The sequence below is a fragment of the Loxodonta africana genome, chromosome 4 (genome assembly GCF_030014295.1).
Source record: "Loxodonta africana isolate mLoxAfr1 chromosome 4, mLoxAfr1.hap2, whole genome shotgun sequence".
Lineage (NCBI taxonomy): Eukaryota > Metazoa > Chordata > Mammalia > Proboscidea > Elephantidae > Loxodonta > Loxodonta africana.
In genome coordinates this window covers 189,406,898-189,419,126 of record NC_087345.1, presented here as the reverse complement: position 1 = coordinate 189,419,126, position 12,229 = coordinate 189,406,898, and the positions used below count along the sequence as shown (strand labels likewise).

General features: G+C 38.5%; 1 long non-coding RNA gene across 1 annotated transcript in view; it reads left to right on the top strand.

Annotated features, from left to right (window-relative positions):
* The window catches only part of LOC111748027 (uncharacterized), a 40,854-nt gene extending 30,629 nt beyond the window's left edge, over positions 1-10,225 (top strand). Inside the window, exons 2-3 of the long non-coding RNA XR_002783963.2 lie at positions 3,517-3,577; positions 4,838-10,225. This is a non-coding gene — a long non-coding RNA (uncharacterized LOC111748027). The remainder of the gene's footprint in view (positions 1-3,516; positions 3,578-4,837) is intronic.
* Positions 10,226-12,229: the final 2,004 nt, after the last annotated feature.

Below are 12,229 nucleotides of genomic sequence, written 5' to 3'. Positions count from 1 at the left end.
AGAGAACTCAAGGATAGCTACTCCAAGCCAAGAAAACATATGGTCTAATTTCCCGGAAGAAAGCAGCAAGGGAAGGGTTGAAAGGGGGTTCGATTTATTTCTAGAGGAAAAACGGATTGAGCAGGGCAGTGAGTTGGCTAAATTGTTCTAAAGAATAATTTTAAAAGACAGGTGTGCTAGACCAGGTGTGATGTTTCCTGACACCAGATCATGTTTTAAAAAAAAAATCTAGAAAAGGAAATGTGTGGTCAACGTGTCATCTCCTTGACATGGGAAGCCCCACCATCCCTTTTTCACCACCTGCCCCACCCCCTACTCTTGTGGTCAGGCAGGATGTAGGAGCCTTCCACAGGATGAATGATGCCACTCCTCATCATCTGAATCCTTGTCACTCCCACCCAGTTAGAAATTTAATCACCCATCTGAACAACTGAGGGTTAAGACCCCTCCCATTACTAAAGCATAATGCAAAATTACAAAAGCTGTGGACAAAATACCCAGAAAATACTTAGAGAGAAGGAGAAAGGGAAAGATGCAGGACTAAGAAAGTAAAGAAAGAAGTCATTCCCAGGTTGTAATATGAAGAGTGTGTGGGGGAAAGTCACATCTCCCTAAGAACATGTTTGTTAAAGATTTGACCCTTAATGTGAATTTGAAACAATTTCATAAGCAGAGGATATGGACTTCCTACAGCTGGCTCTAAAGTCCTGGCCACATCAAGTGCACAGACCTGGGGTGAGGGCAGAGCCATGTGACGCCCACAGAACAAACTCTGGTGCACTCAGAAAAGGCTAAATATGGACTGGATTCTAACACAACCTGTTCTTGTACCTAAACTTCATCAGTTACCAGTTGCTGTCCAGTGGGTTCCTACTCATGGTGGCCCCATGTGTCAGAGCGGTGTGTCTTGTTAGGTGTCAGAGTAGTACTGTTTTCAGTGGCTTGTTTTTTGGAAGTAAACTATCAGGCCTTTCTTCTAAGCCTCCTCTAAGTGGGCTTTGAGAAACAGAGTTTTAATTTTCCTGGAATTGAGATTTTGTGTGTTCATGGAGTTGGGGTAACTCACCCAGACCATTGCCCTAAGATGATCTTTTGAACATTGAGCCTTGAAGAAACCGGTTTCATAAAGTCACCTTTGAATCAAACAATAGTCTAGATAAACTAGCAAAGACCGTTTTGCCTTGGGTATTAGGCTCCTTTGAAGAATTATCTATGTGCAGTCAATTTCAAGAAACAGAAACTCCAAGGTCAGACTAGAATCTGTGGTTTAGGGTAAATTATTATATAAACACCCATTTTTGCCCTGTTTCCATGGCAGCATCAGAAAGATGGGTATGAGAATCTTTGGAAGTTCTTTCCTTTCTGGAACATTTTTAACTCCCTACTCAAAATGTTACCCTGACTTGCAAATCATGTATTAAATAAACTTCAATCAATTTCTATTATTCGCTTAATACGATTTTTGTTTTAACAACTTGAACCTCCAACTTTCAGTTAGGAGCCAAGCACATAACCTAGAGACTCCATGCCAAGCACTACCTAGAGACTCCATGCCCAAACTGTGGTTGTTTTTGTTAGGAGCTCTCAAGTGGGTTCCAACTCATAGCAACCCTACATACAACAGAATAAACCACTGCCCAACCTGCGCCATCCTCACAATTGTTGCTATGTTTGAGCCCATTGTTGCGGACACTGTGTCAATGCATTTCATCTTGGGTCTTCCTCTTTTTTGCTGACCCTCTACCTTACCAAGCATGATATCCTTCTCCAGGGACTGGTCCCTCCTAATAATGTGTATATGTGAGACAGTCCTCCCTTCCAAGGAACACTCTGGCTGTGCTTCTTCCAAGGCAGACTTGCTCATTCTTCTTCAGTCCATGGTATATTCAATATTCTTCAATAATACCATAATTCAAAGGCATCAATTCTTCTTTGGTCTTCCTTATTTGTTGTTCAGCTTTCACATGTATATGAGGTGATTCAAAATATCATGGCTTGGGCCAGGCACACCTTAGTCCTCCAAATGACATTTTTCCATTTGACACTTCAAAGGCCTTTTGCAGCAGATTTGCCAGACATAATGCATCTTTTGATTTCTTGACTGCTTCTTCCATGGGTGTTGAGGGTGGATACAAGTAAAATGAAATCCTTGACAAGTTCAATGTTTTTTCCATTTATCATGATGTTGCTTATTGGTCCAGTTGTGAAGATTTTTGTTTTCTTTGTATTGAGGCATAATCCATACTGAAGGCTGTAGTCTTTGATCTTCATCATTAAGTGCTTCAAGTCCTCTTTGCTTTCAGCAAACAAGGTTGTGTCATCTGTGTATCTCAGGTTGTTAATGAGCCTTCCTCCAATCCTGATGCTGCGTTCTTCTTCATAGAGTCTAGCTTCTCATATTAGTTGCTCAGCATACAGATTGAATAAGTATGGTGAAAGGATACAACCCTGATGCCACTTCTCCTGATTTTAAACCATGCAATATCCCCTGTCTCTGTTCGAACAACTGCCTCTTGGTCTATATACAGGTTCAACATGAGCACAATTAAATGTACTGGAATTCCCATTCTTCACAATGTTATCCATAATTTGTTATGATCCACAGAGTCGAATGCCTTAGCATAGCCAATAAAACACAGGTAAACATCTTTTTGGTATTCTCTACTTTCAGCCAAGATCCTTCTAACATCCGCAATGATAGCCCTTATTCCACACCCTTTTCTGAATTCAGCTTGAATTTCTGACAGTTCCTGTCAATGTACCACTGTAACTGTTCTTGAATTATCTTCAGCAAAATTTTACTTGGATGTGATATTAATGATATTATTTGATAATTCTGCATTCTGTTGTATTACCTTTTTTTGGAATGGGCACAAATATGGATCTCTTCCAGTTGCTTGGCCAGGTAGCTGTCTTCCAAATTTGTTGGCATAGATGAGAGAGTGACTCCAGTGTTGTACCCATTTGTTGAAACATCTCAATTGATATTCTGTCTATTCCTGGAAACTTGCTTTTAGCCAATGTCTTCAGTGCAGCTTGGACTTCTTCCTTCAGTAGCGCTGGTTGTTGATTATATGCTACCTCCTGAAATGGCTGAACATCAACCAGTTCTTTTCAATACAGTGACTGTGTATTCCTTCCATCTTCTTCTGATACTTCCTGCGTCAGTCAATACTTTCCATGTGGAATCTTTCAATACTGTAACTGAAGGCTTGAATTTTTTCTTCAGTTCTTTCGGCTTGAGAAATGCTTAGCATGTTCTTCCCTTTTGGTTTCCTATCTCCAGCTCTTTGCACATTTCATTATAATAGTCCCCAAACTAAGCTTATCATTTTCAGCAATTCTAACTAAAAAGAATTTTTTTTTGTCAAAATCTTGATATATGCAGGTACCAGGATTAGAACACGGACCAATTTATTTTTTGCCTAAATGATAATTAATTGTATAGAATACAATATTTAATCCATTAATGCGTTTAGTCATTCTTTCATTTTTTGTTGTCATTATTATCTTTAGGTAGTCTGAAGTTCAAGATGGCTATCTTACTTGGAAAGGTTCTCTCACCTGGGGAGACCAGGTGGGTAGCTCTGCTGATGAATAACCCAAGCTTTTCACAGTTTGAATATGCTATACCTTGCACCTAGACAGATGAAAAATGTGTAATAATGAGATTACACTTCTATTGCAATCCTAAACACAGCCTCAGATTATAAAACAGAATGGCTCCTTTCTGCCTTGGTGTCACCACCCAAGGGCCTGACACTCTTCACTATCACGATCACCTCCCAAGCATGGTCCTTTCTTAGAGTGACCTCACTGGGACAGGGAGCACGGTTTGTTCATCTTTGTTGCTCACATTCTTCCTGCAAATCACTCCCCCAATTCCCAGCACAGTGGCTTACAGACAACTGGAATTCAATAAATATTTATTGAAGTCAATCTGTTGTAACCTTCTTCATGTTAACACTTTGACAGTGCTGAACATCCAAGCCAGTCATCTTGAGAATAACAAAAACTGTTATACTAAGGAGCAAGCATATTTTCAGATGAGACTTGTGAGCTTTTTCTGATTACAAAAGCAATGCACATTTAATATAGAAAGTTAGAAAGTTCAGAAAAGCATAAATAAAAAAGTATAATAATCCTGCCATCTATAAAAGAACAACTGTTTTCTTATTCTTCCAGGTTCCTTTATCTGCCTCGATATTCATATATTACCAAAATGATATCATAGTGATTGCTATTTTTAATCTTTTTAACATAAATTATGAGCTCCATCATGCATGTCCTTAAATATTCTAGAAGAACACGATTTCTAATGGTTGCAATGTGTTCCACCATATGGGTGTTCCAGTATTTCGGAATTTAACCAATTTCCCTTCTTGGGTATTTTGGTTGTTTTCAATTTTCTACCATTATAAATAAAGCTTCAGTGAACACCCTAGTACATAAATCTTCACAGCCATTTTAATTCTTTCCATACACCAAATTCCTAGAAGTAAAATTGCTCAGTCAATGAATAAAAATCATGACTATTTTGAAGGTGAAAAATGATACGTGGGCCAGAATCTAACTTTGTCCATTTAAGAGAATGAGAACCAGGTAACATCCCTTGGCGTCAGGGCACAGCCTCTTGAACCCTGACTTTTCTGGTTCAAGAAGCTGCCACCAGCCGTCTTCCCAGCTGTGGGAGAGGAACATGTTCTGTTGACAGTCAGTGCCACAAAATGAAAAGAGACTTGGCTATGAAGCCAGATAGGTCTGTGTCCTACTCCTGATACCTCCACTTCTTAACCATGACTTTGGCTAATACACTGATTTCTACTTTTTTTTACAGATAAAAAATGAAGATAAGACAACTGTGTCAGAGAATGCTGATTCTCCAATATTTGTTCTTTCCTTCTTTCCTAGTATCAGAACCCCATTTTTCATTTACAACAAAACCAGACTCTCTTGCAGCTAGAAGAGGCCTTATTTGTTAGACTGTAGTCATAAAATGTAGAGGAGATAGACAAAATGTGGCATATAAACACAATGGAATATTGTCCAGCCATAAAGAGAAACAGAGTTCAGATACATTCTACAACATGGATGAACCTTAAAAACGTTATGTTGTGTGAAATAAACCAGATGAAAGAACAAGTATTATATAATCCAACTTATATGAATGTCTGGAATAGGCATGTACATAGATACAGAAAGTAGATTATCAGCTACAAAGACTTGGGGAAGGGGAGAATGGAGAGCTACTGCTTAATGGGTACAGAGTTTCAGTTCAGGCCATGAAAGAGTTTGGGAAATAAGTAGTGGTGACTGTTGCACAATGCTGTTCAGATAATAAGTGCCACTGAATTGTATATTTAAAAGCACTTGGTCACCCAGCCGACCATGACAGGGGTCCGAAGACAACTGGGACCTCCCAGTCCTTACAACCAAAAACATTGGGTGCCCGTGGTCTGTCTGCAGAACCCCCCTCACATGCACACTCTAGGGAACAGGGATGTGCTTTCCTCAGAGACACTTGGGGGTCAGTTCTCAGCCCCCTGCCTTGTTCAGAGCATGACCCCCTGCTGCAATCAGATACTGGTATATACGCCAATCACCTCTACGCCTCTAAGACAGAGCCTGCACCACACACTTGATGATCAGCTACCTGGAAACCTGAGCTGAATTCATATAAGAAAACTGAATGGACTCCTAGACTGATATACCTGATAACAGCTCTAGCCAGCTGGGGACAGGATGTCAGAGCTCCAAAGGTGAAAATAAGCTAGCTCACTCTAGCAACATAGGGGTATACCAAAACAAAACAAAGCAAGAAGCTATGACACAGTAAGCAAGCATAACCTAATACAATAACTTATAGATGGCTCAGAGACAACAGTCAATATCAAGTCACAAAAAGGAACAGACCATGATCACCTCAACAGACTCTCAAAACAAAGAATACAGGGGTCTTCTAGATGAAAGTGCATTCCTGGAATCACCAGAGGCAGAATAAAAAGTTTAGTATACAGAACCCTTCAAGACATCAGGAAGGAAATGAGGCAATACACAGAACAAGCCAAGGATCACACAGATCAAGCAATTGAAGAAATTACAAAGATTATTCAGGAACATAATGAAAAGTTTAATAAAGCTGGACAAATCCATAGACAGACAGCAATCAAAAATTCAGAAGGTTAACAATAAAATTACAGCATTAGACAACTCAATAGAAAGTCAGAGGAGCAGAGTTCAGCAAGTAGAAGCTAGAATTTCTGAACTCGAAGATAAATCACTTGGCACTAATATATTTGAAGAAAAGTCAGATAAAAGAATTTTAAAAAATGAAGAAACATTAAGAATCATGAGGGACTCTATCAAGAGAAATAACCTACGAGCGATTGGAGTACCAGAACAGGGAGGGATAACAGAAAATACAGAGAGAATTGTTGAAGATTCGTCGGCAGAAAACTTCCCTGATATCATGAAAAATGAGAAAATATCTATCCAAAACGCTCATCGAACTCCACACAAGGTGGATCTTAAAAGAAACTCACCAAGACATATTATAATCAAACTTGCCAAAATCAAAGACAAAGATAATTTTAAGAGCAGAGAGGGATAAATGAAAAGTCACCTACAAAGGAGAGCCAATAAGAAAAAGCTCGGACTACTCGGCAGAACCCATGCTGGCAAGAAGGCAATGGGATGACATATTTAAAAAATTGAAGGAAAAAAATTGCCTGCCAAGAATCCTATATCCATCAAAACTGTCTCTTATATATGAAAGTGCAATTAAGACATTTCCAGATAAATACAAGTTGAGGAAATTCATAAAAACCAAACCAAAACTACAAGAAATACTAAAGGGTGTTCTTTGGTTAGAAAATCAGTAATATCAGGTATCACCCCAAGACTAGAACACTGGGCAAAGCAACCAGAAATCAACCCAGACAGGGAAATCCAAAAAAACAAAGCAAGATTATAAAAAAAAAAGCTCAAAACAAGGTAACAGCGATGTTATTATATAAAAGAAGACAACGTTAAAATAATAAAGAGGGACTAAGAAATGTAATCATAGACCTTCCATATGGAGAGGAATATACAGCGATACAAAGAAATATAAGTTAGGTTGAAATTTAGAAAAATAGGTGTGAATAATAACGTAACCACAAAGGAGACAAACTATCCTACTCATCAAAATAAAATACAAGACAAAAATAGAGACTCAGCAAAAACAAAATCAACAACAAATATGAGGAAAGGACAATATATAATCAACTCAGCACATAAAATTAAGTGGGAAAAAGAAACTGTCAACAACACACAAAAAAAGACATCAGAATGATAGCACTAAATTCATACCCATCCATAATTACGCTGAATGTGAATGGACTAAATGCACCAATAAAGAGACAGAGAGTGGCAGAATGGATTAAAGAACAAGATCCATCTATATGCTTCCTACAAGAGACACACCTTAGACTTAGAGACACAAACAAATTAAAATTCAAAGGATGGAAAAATTATATCAAGCAAACAACAATCAAAAAAGAGCAGGAGTGGCAATATTAATTTCAGACAAAATAGACTTTAAGTTAAATTCATCAGAAAGGATAAGGAAGGGCACTATATAATGATTAAAGGGACAATACACCAAGAAGATACAACCATATTAAATATTTATGCACCCAATGACAGGGCTGCAAGATACACAAAACAAACTCTATCAGCATTGAAAAGTGAGATAGACAGCTCCACAATAACAGTAGAAGACTTCAACACACCACTTTCAGTGAAGGACAGGACGTCCAGAAAGAAGATCAATAAAGACACGGAAGATTTAAATGCCACAATCAACCAACTTGACCTCATAGACATATACAGAGCACTCCACCCAACAGCAACCAAGTATGCTTTCTTTTCTAGTGCACATGGAACATTCTCTAGAATAGGCCACATATTAGGTCACAAAGCAAGCCTCAGCAGAATCCAAAACGTTGAAATATAACAAAGCATCTTTTCTGACCATAAGGCCATAAAAGTGGAAATCAATAACAGGAAAAGCAGGGAAAAGAAATCAAACACTTGGAAACTCAACAACACCCTACTCAAAAAAGACTGGGTTATAGAAGACATTAAGGATGGAATAAAGAAATTCAGACAATCCAATGAGAATGAAAACATTTCCTATCAGAACCTTTGGGACACAGCAAAAGTGGTGCTCAGAGGCCAATTTATATCAATAAATGCACACATCCAAAAAGAAGAAAGGGCCAAAATCAAAGAATTATCCCTACAACTTGAACAAAAAGAAAGAGAGTAACAAGAGAAACCCACAGGCACCAGAAGAAAACAAATCATAAAAATTAGAGCTGAACTAAATGCAATTGAAAACAGGAAAACAATAGAAAGAATTAACAAGACCAAAAGCTGGTTTCTTGAAAAAATCAACAAAATTGATAAACCACTGGCCAAACCGACAAAAGAAAAACAGGAGAGGAAGCAAATAACCCAAAAAAGAAATGAGATGGGCGATATTACAACAGACCCAACTGAAATTAAATAATCATATCAGATTAGTGTGAAGAATTGTACTCTAACAAATTTGAAAACCTAGAAGAAATGGATGAATTCCTAGAAACACACCACCTACCTAAACTAACACAAACAGAGGTAGAACAACTAAATAGACCCATAACAAAAGAAGAGATTGAAAAGGTAATCAAAAAACTCCCAACAAAAAAAAGCCCTGGTCCAGGAAGCTTCACTGCAGAGTTCTATCAAACTTTCAGAGAAGAATTAACACCACTACTACTAAAGTTATTTCAGAGCATAGAAAAGGACAGAATACTACCAAAATCATTCTATGAGGCCATCATATCCCTGATACCAAAACCAGGTAAAGACATCACAAGAAAAGAAAAGGATATAGACCTATATCCATCATGAAAGTAGATGCAAAAACCCTCAACAAAATTCTTGCCAACCGAATTCAACAACATATCAAAAAAATAATTCACCATGACCATGTGGGATTCATACCAGGTATGCAGGGATAGTTCAACATTAGAAAAACAATTAATTAGTCCACCACATAAATAAAAGACAAGAATCACATGATTTTATCAATTGATGCACAAAAGGCATTTGACAAAGTCCAACACCGATTCATGATAAAAACTCTCAGCAAAGTAGGAATAGAAGGAAAATTCCTCAACATAATAAAGGGCATTTATACAAAGCCTGTTTTTTGTTTATACAAAGCCAACAGCCAACATCATCCTAAATGGTCAGAGCCTGAAAGCATTCCCATTGAGATCGGGAACCAGACAAGGATGCCCTTTATCACCACTCTTATCCAACATTGTGTTGGAGGTCTTAGCTAGAGCAGTTAGGCTAGATAAAGAAATAAAGGGCATCCAGATTGGCAAGGAAGTAAAAGCATCTCTATTTGCAGATGATGTGATCTTATACACAGAAAACCCTAAGGAATCCGCAAGAAAACTACTGAAACTAATAGAAGAGTTCAGCAGAGTATCAGGATACAAGATAAACATACAAAAACCTGTTGGATTCCTCTACTGCAACAAAAAGAACATCGAATAGGAAATCACCAAATCAATGCCATTTACAGTAGCCCCCAAGAAGATCAAATACTTAGGAATAAATCTTACCAGAGATGGAAAAGACTTACACAAAGAAAACTACAGTACACTTCTGCAAGAAACCAAAAGAGACTTAAATAAGTGGAAAAACATACCTTGCTCATGGATAGGAAGACTTAACATTATAAAAATGTCTATTCTACCATGGGTTTTTATTCTACCAAAAGCGATCTATACATTTAATGCAATTCCGATCCACATCCCAATGACATTCTTTAATGAGATGGAGAAACAAATCACCAACTTCATATGGAAGGAAAAAAGGCCCTGGATAAATAAGACATTACTGAAAAAGAAGAACAAAGTGAGAAGCCTTACTTCACCTGATTTTAGAACCTATTACACTGCCACAGTAGTCAAAACAGCCTGGTACTGGTACAACAACAGATACATAGACCAATGGAACAGAATTGAGAATCCAGACATAAATCCAACCACATATGAGCAGCTGATATTTGACAAAGGTCCCAAAACAGTTACATGGGAAAAGACAGTCTCCTTAACAAACGGTGCTGGCATAACTGGATATTCATCTGCAAAAAAATGAAACAAGGCCCATACCTCCCTCCATGCACAAAAATGAGCTCAAAGTGGATCAAAGACCTAGACATAAAACCTAAAACAATAAAGATCATGGAAGAAAAAATAGGGACAACGTTAGGAGCCCTAATACATGGCATAAACAGTATACAAAACATTGTTAAGAATGCAGAAGGAAAACTAGATAACCAGGAGCTCCTGAAAATCAAACACCTATGCTCATCCAAAGACTTCACCAAAAGAGTAAAAAGATTACCTACAGACTGGGAAAAAGTTTTTAGCTATGACATTTCCGATCAGCGCCTGATGTCTAAAATCTTCATGATACTGCAAAAACTCAACTACAAAAAGACAAATAACCCAATTAAAAAATGGGCAAAAGATATGAACAGACACTTCACTAAAGAAGACACTCAGGTAGCTAACAGATACATGAGGAAATATTCACGATTATTAGCCATTAGAGAAATGCAGATCAAAACTACAATGAGATTTCATCCCACTCCAACAAGGCTGGCATTAATCCAAAAAAACACAAAATAAGAAATGTTGGAGAGGCTGTGTAGAGATTGGAACTCTTATACACTGCTGACGGGAATGTCAAATGGTGCAACCACTTTGGAAAGCAATTTGGCGCTTCCTTAAAAAGCTAGAAATAGAACTACCATACCATCCAGCAATTCCAGTCCTTGGAATATATCCTAGAGAAATAAGAGCCTTTACACGAACAGATATATGCACACCCCTGTTTATTGCAGCACTGTTTACAATAGCGAAAAGATGGAAGCAACCAAGGTGCCCTTCAGCGGATGAATGGATAAATTATGGTATATTCACACAATGGAATACTAAGCATCAATACAGAACAGTGATGAATCTGTGAAACATTTCATAACATGGAGGAACCTGGAAGGCATTACAACGAATGAAATTAGTTGCAAAAGGACAAATATTGTATAAGACCACTATTATAAGAAGTTGAGAAATTGTTTAAACTGAGAAGAAAACATTCTTTTGTGTTTACGAGATGGGCAAGGGAGGGTGAGAGAGGGGTATTCAGTAATTAGATAGTAGATAAGAACTACTTTAGGTGAAGGGAAAGACAACACACAATACAGGGGAGGTCAGCACTACTGGACTAAACCAAAAGCAAAGACGTTTCCTGAATACACTGAATGCTTCGAAGGCCAGTGGAGCAGGGCCAGGGATTTGGGGACCATGGTTTCAGGGGACATCTAAGTCAACTGTCATAATAAAATCTATTAAGAAAACATTCTGCATCCCACTTTGAAGAGTGGCGTCTGGGATCTTAAACACTAGCAAGCAGCCATCTAAGATGCATCAACTGGTCTCAACCCATCTGAATCAAAGGGGAATGAAGAACACCAAGGACACAGGGTAATTACAAGCCCAAAAGACAGATGGCCACATAAACCAGAGACTATATCATCCTGAGACCAGAAGAACTAGACGGTGCCCGGCCACAACCGATAACTGCCCTGACAGGGAACACAACAGAGAACCCCTGAGGGAGCAGGAGAGCAGTGGGATGCAGACCCCAAATTCTCAGAAGACCAGACTTAATGGTCTGACTGAGACTAGAAGGACCCCGGTGGTTACGGCCCCCAGACCTTCTGTTAGCCCAGGACAGGAACCCTTCCCAAAGCCAACTCTGGACTGGACGATGGGTTGGAGAGGGATGCTGGTGAGGAGTGAGCTTCTTGGATCAGGTGGACACCTGAGACTATGTTGGCACCTCCTGCCCGGAGGGGAGATGAAAGGGTAGAGGGGGTTAGAAGCTGGCAAAATGGACATGAAAAGAGAGAGTGGAGGGAGAGAGCGGGCTGTCTCATTAGGGGGAGAGTAATTGGGAGTGTGTGGCAAGGTGTATATAAGTTTTTGTGTGAGAGACTGACTTGATTTGTAAACTTTCACTTAAAGCGCAATAAAAATCATAAAAAAACACTTAACATGGTGAATTCTATTATATATATTTTACCATAATAATAATAAAAAAAGATATAAAGGGGAATTGT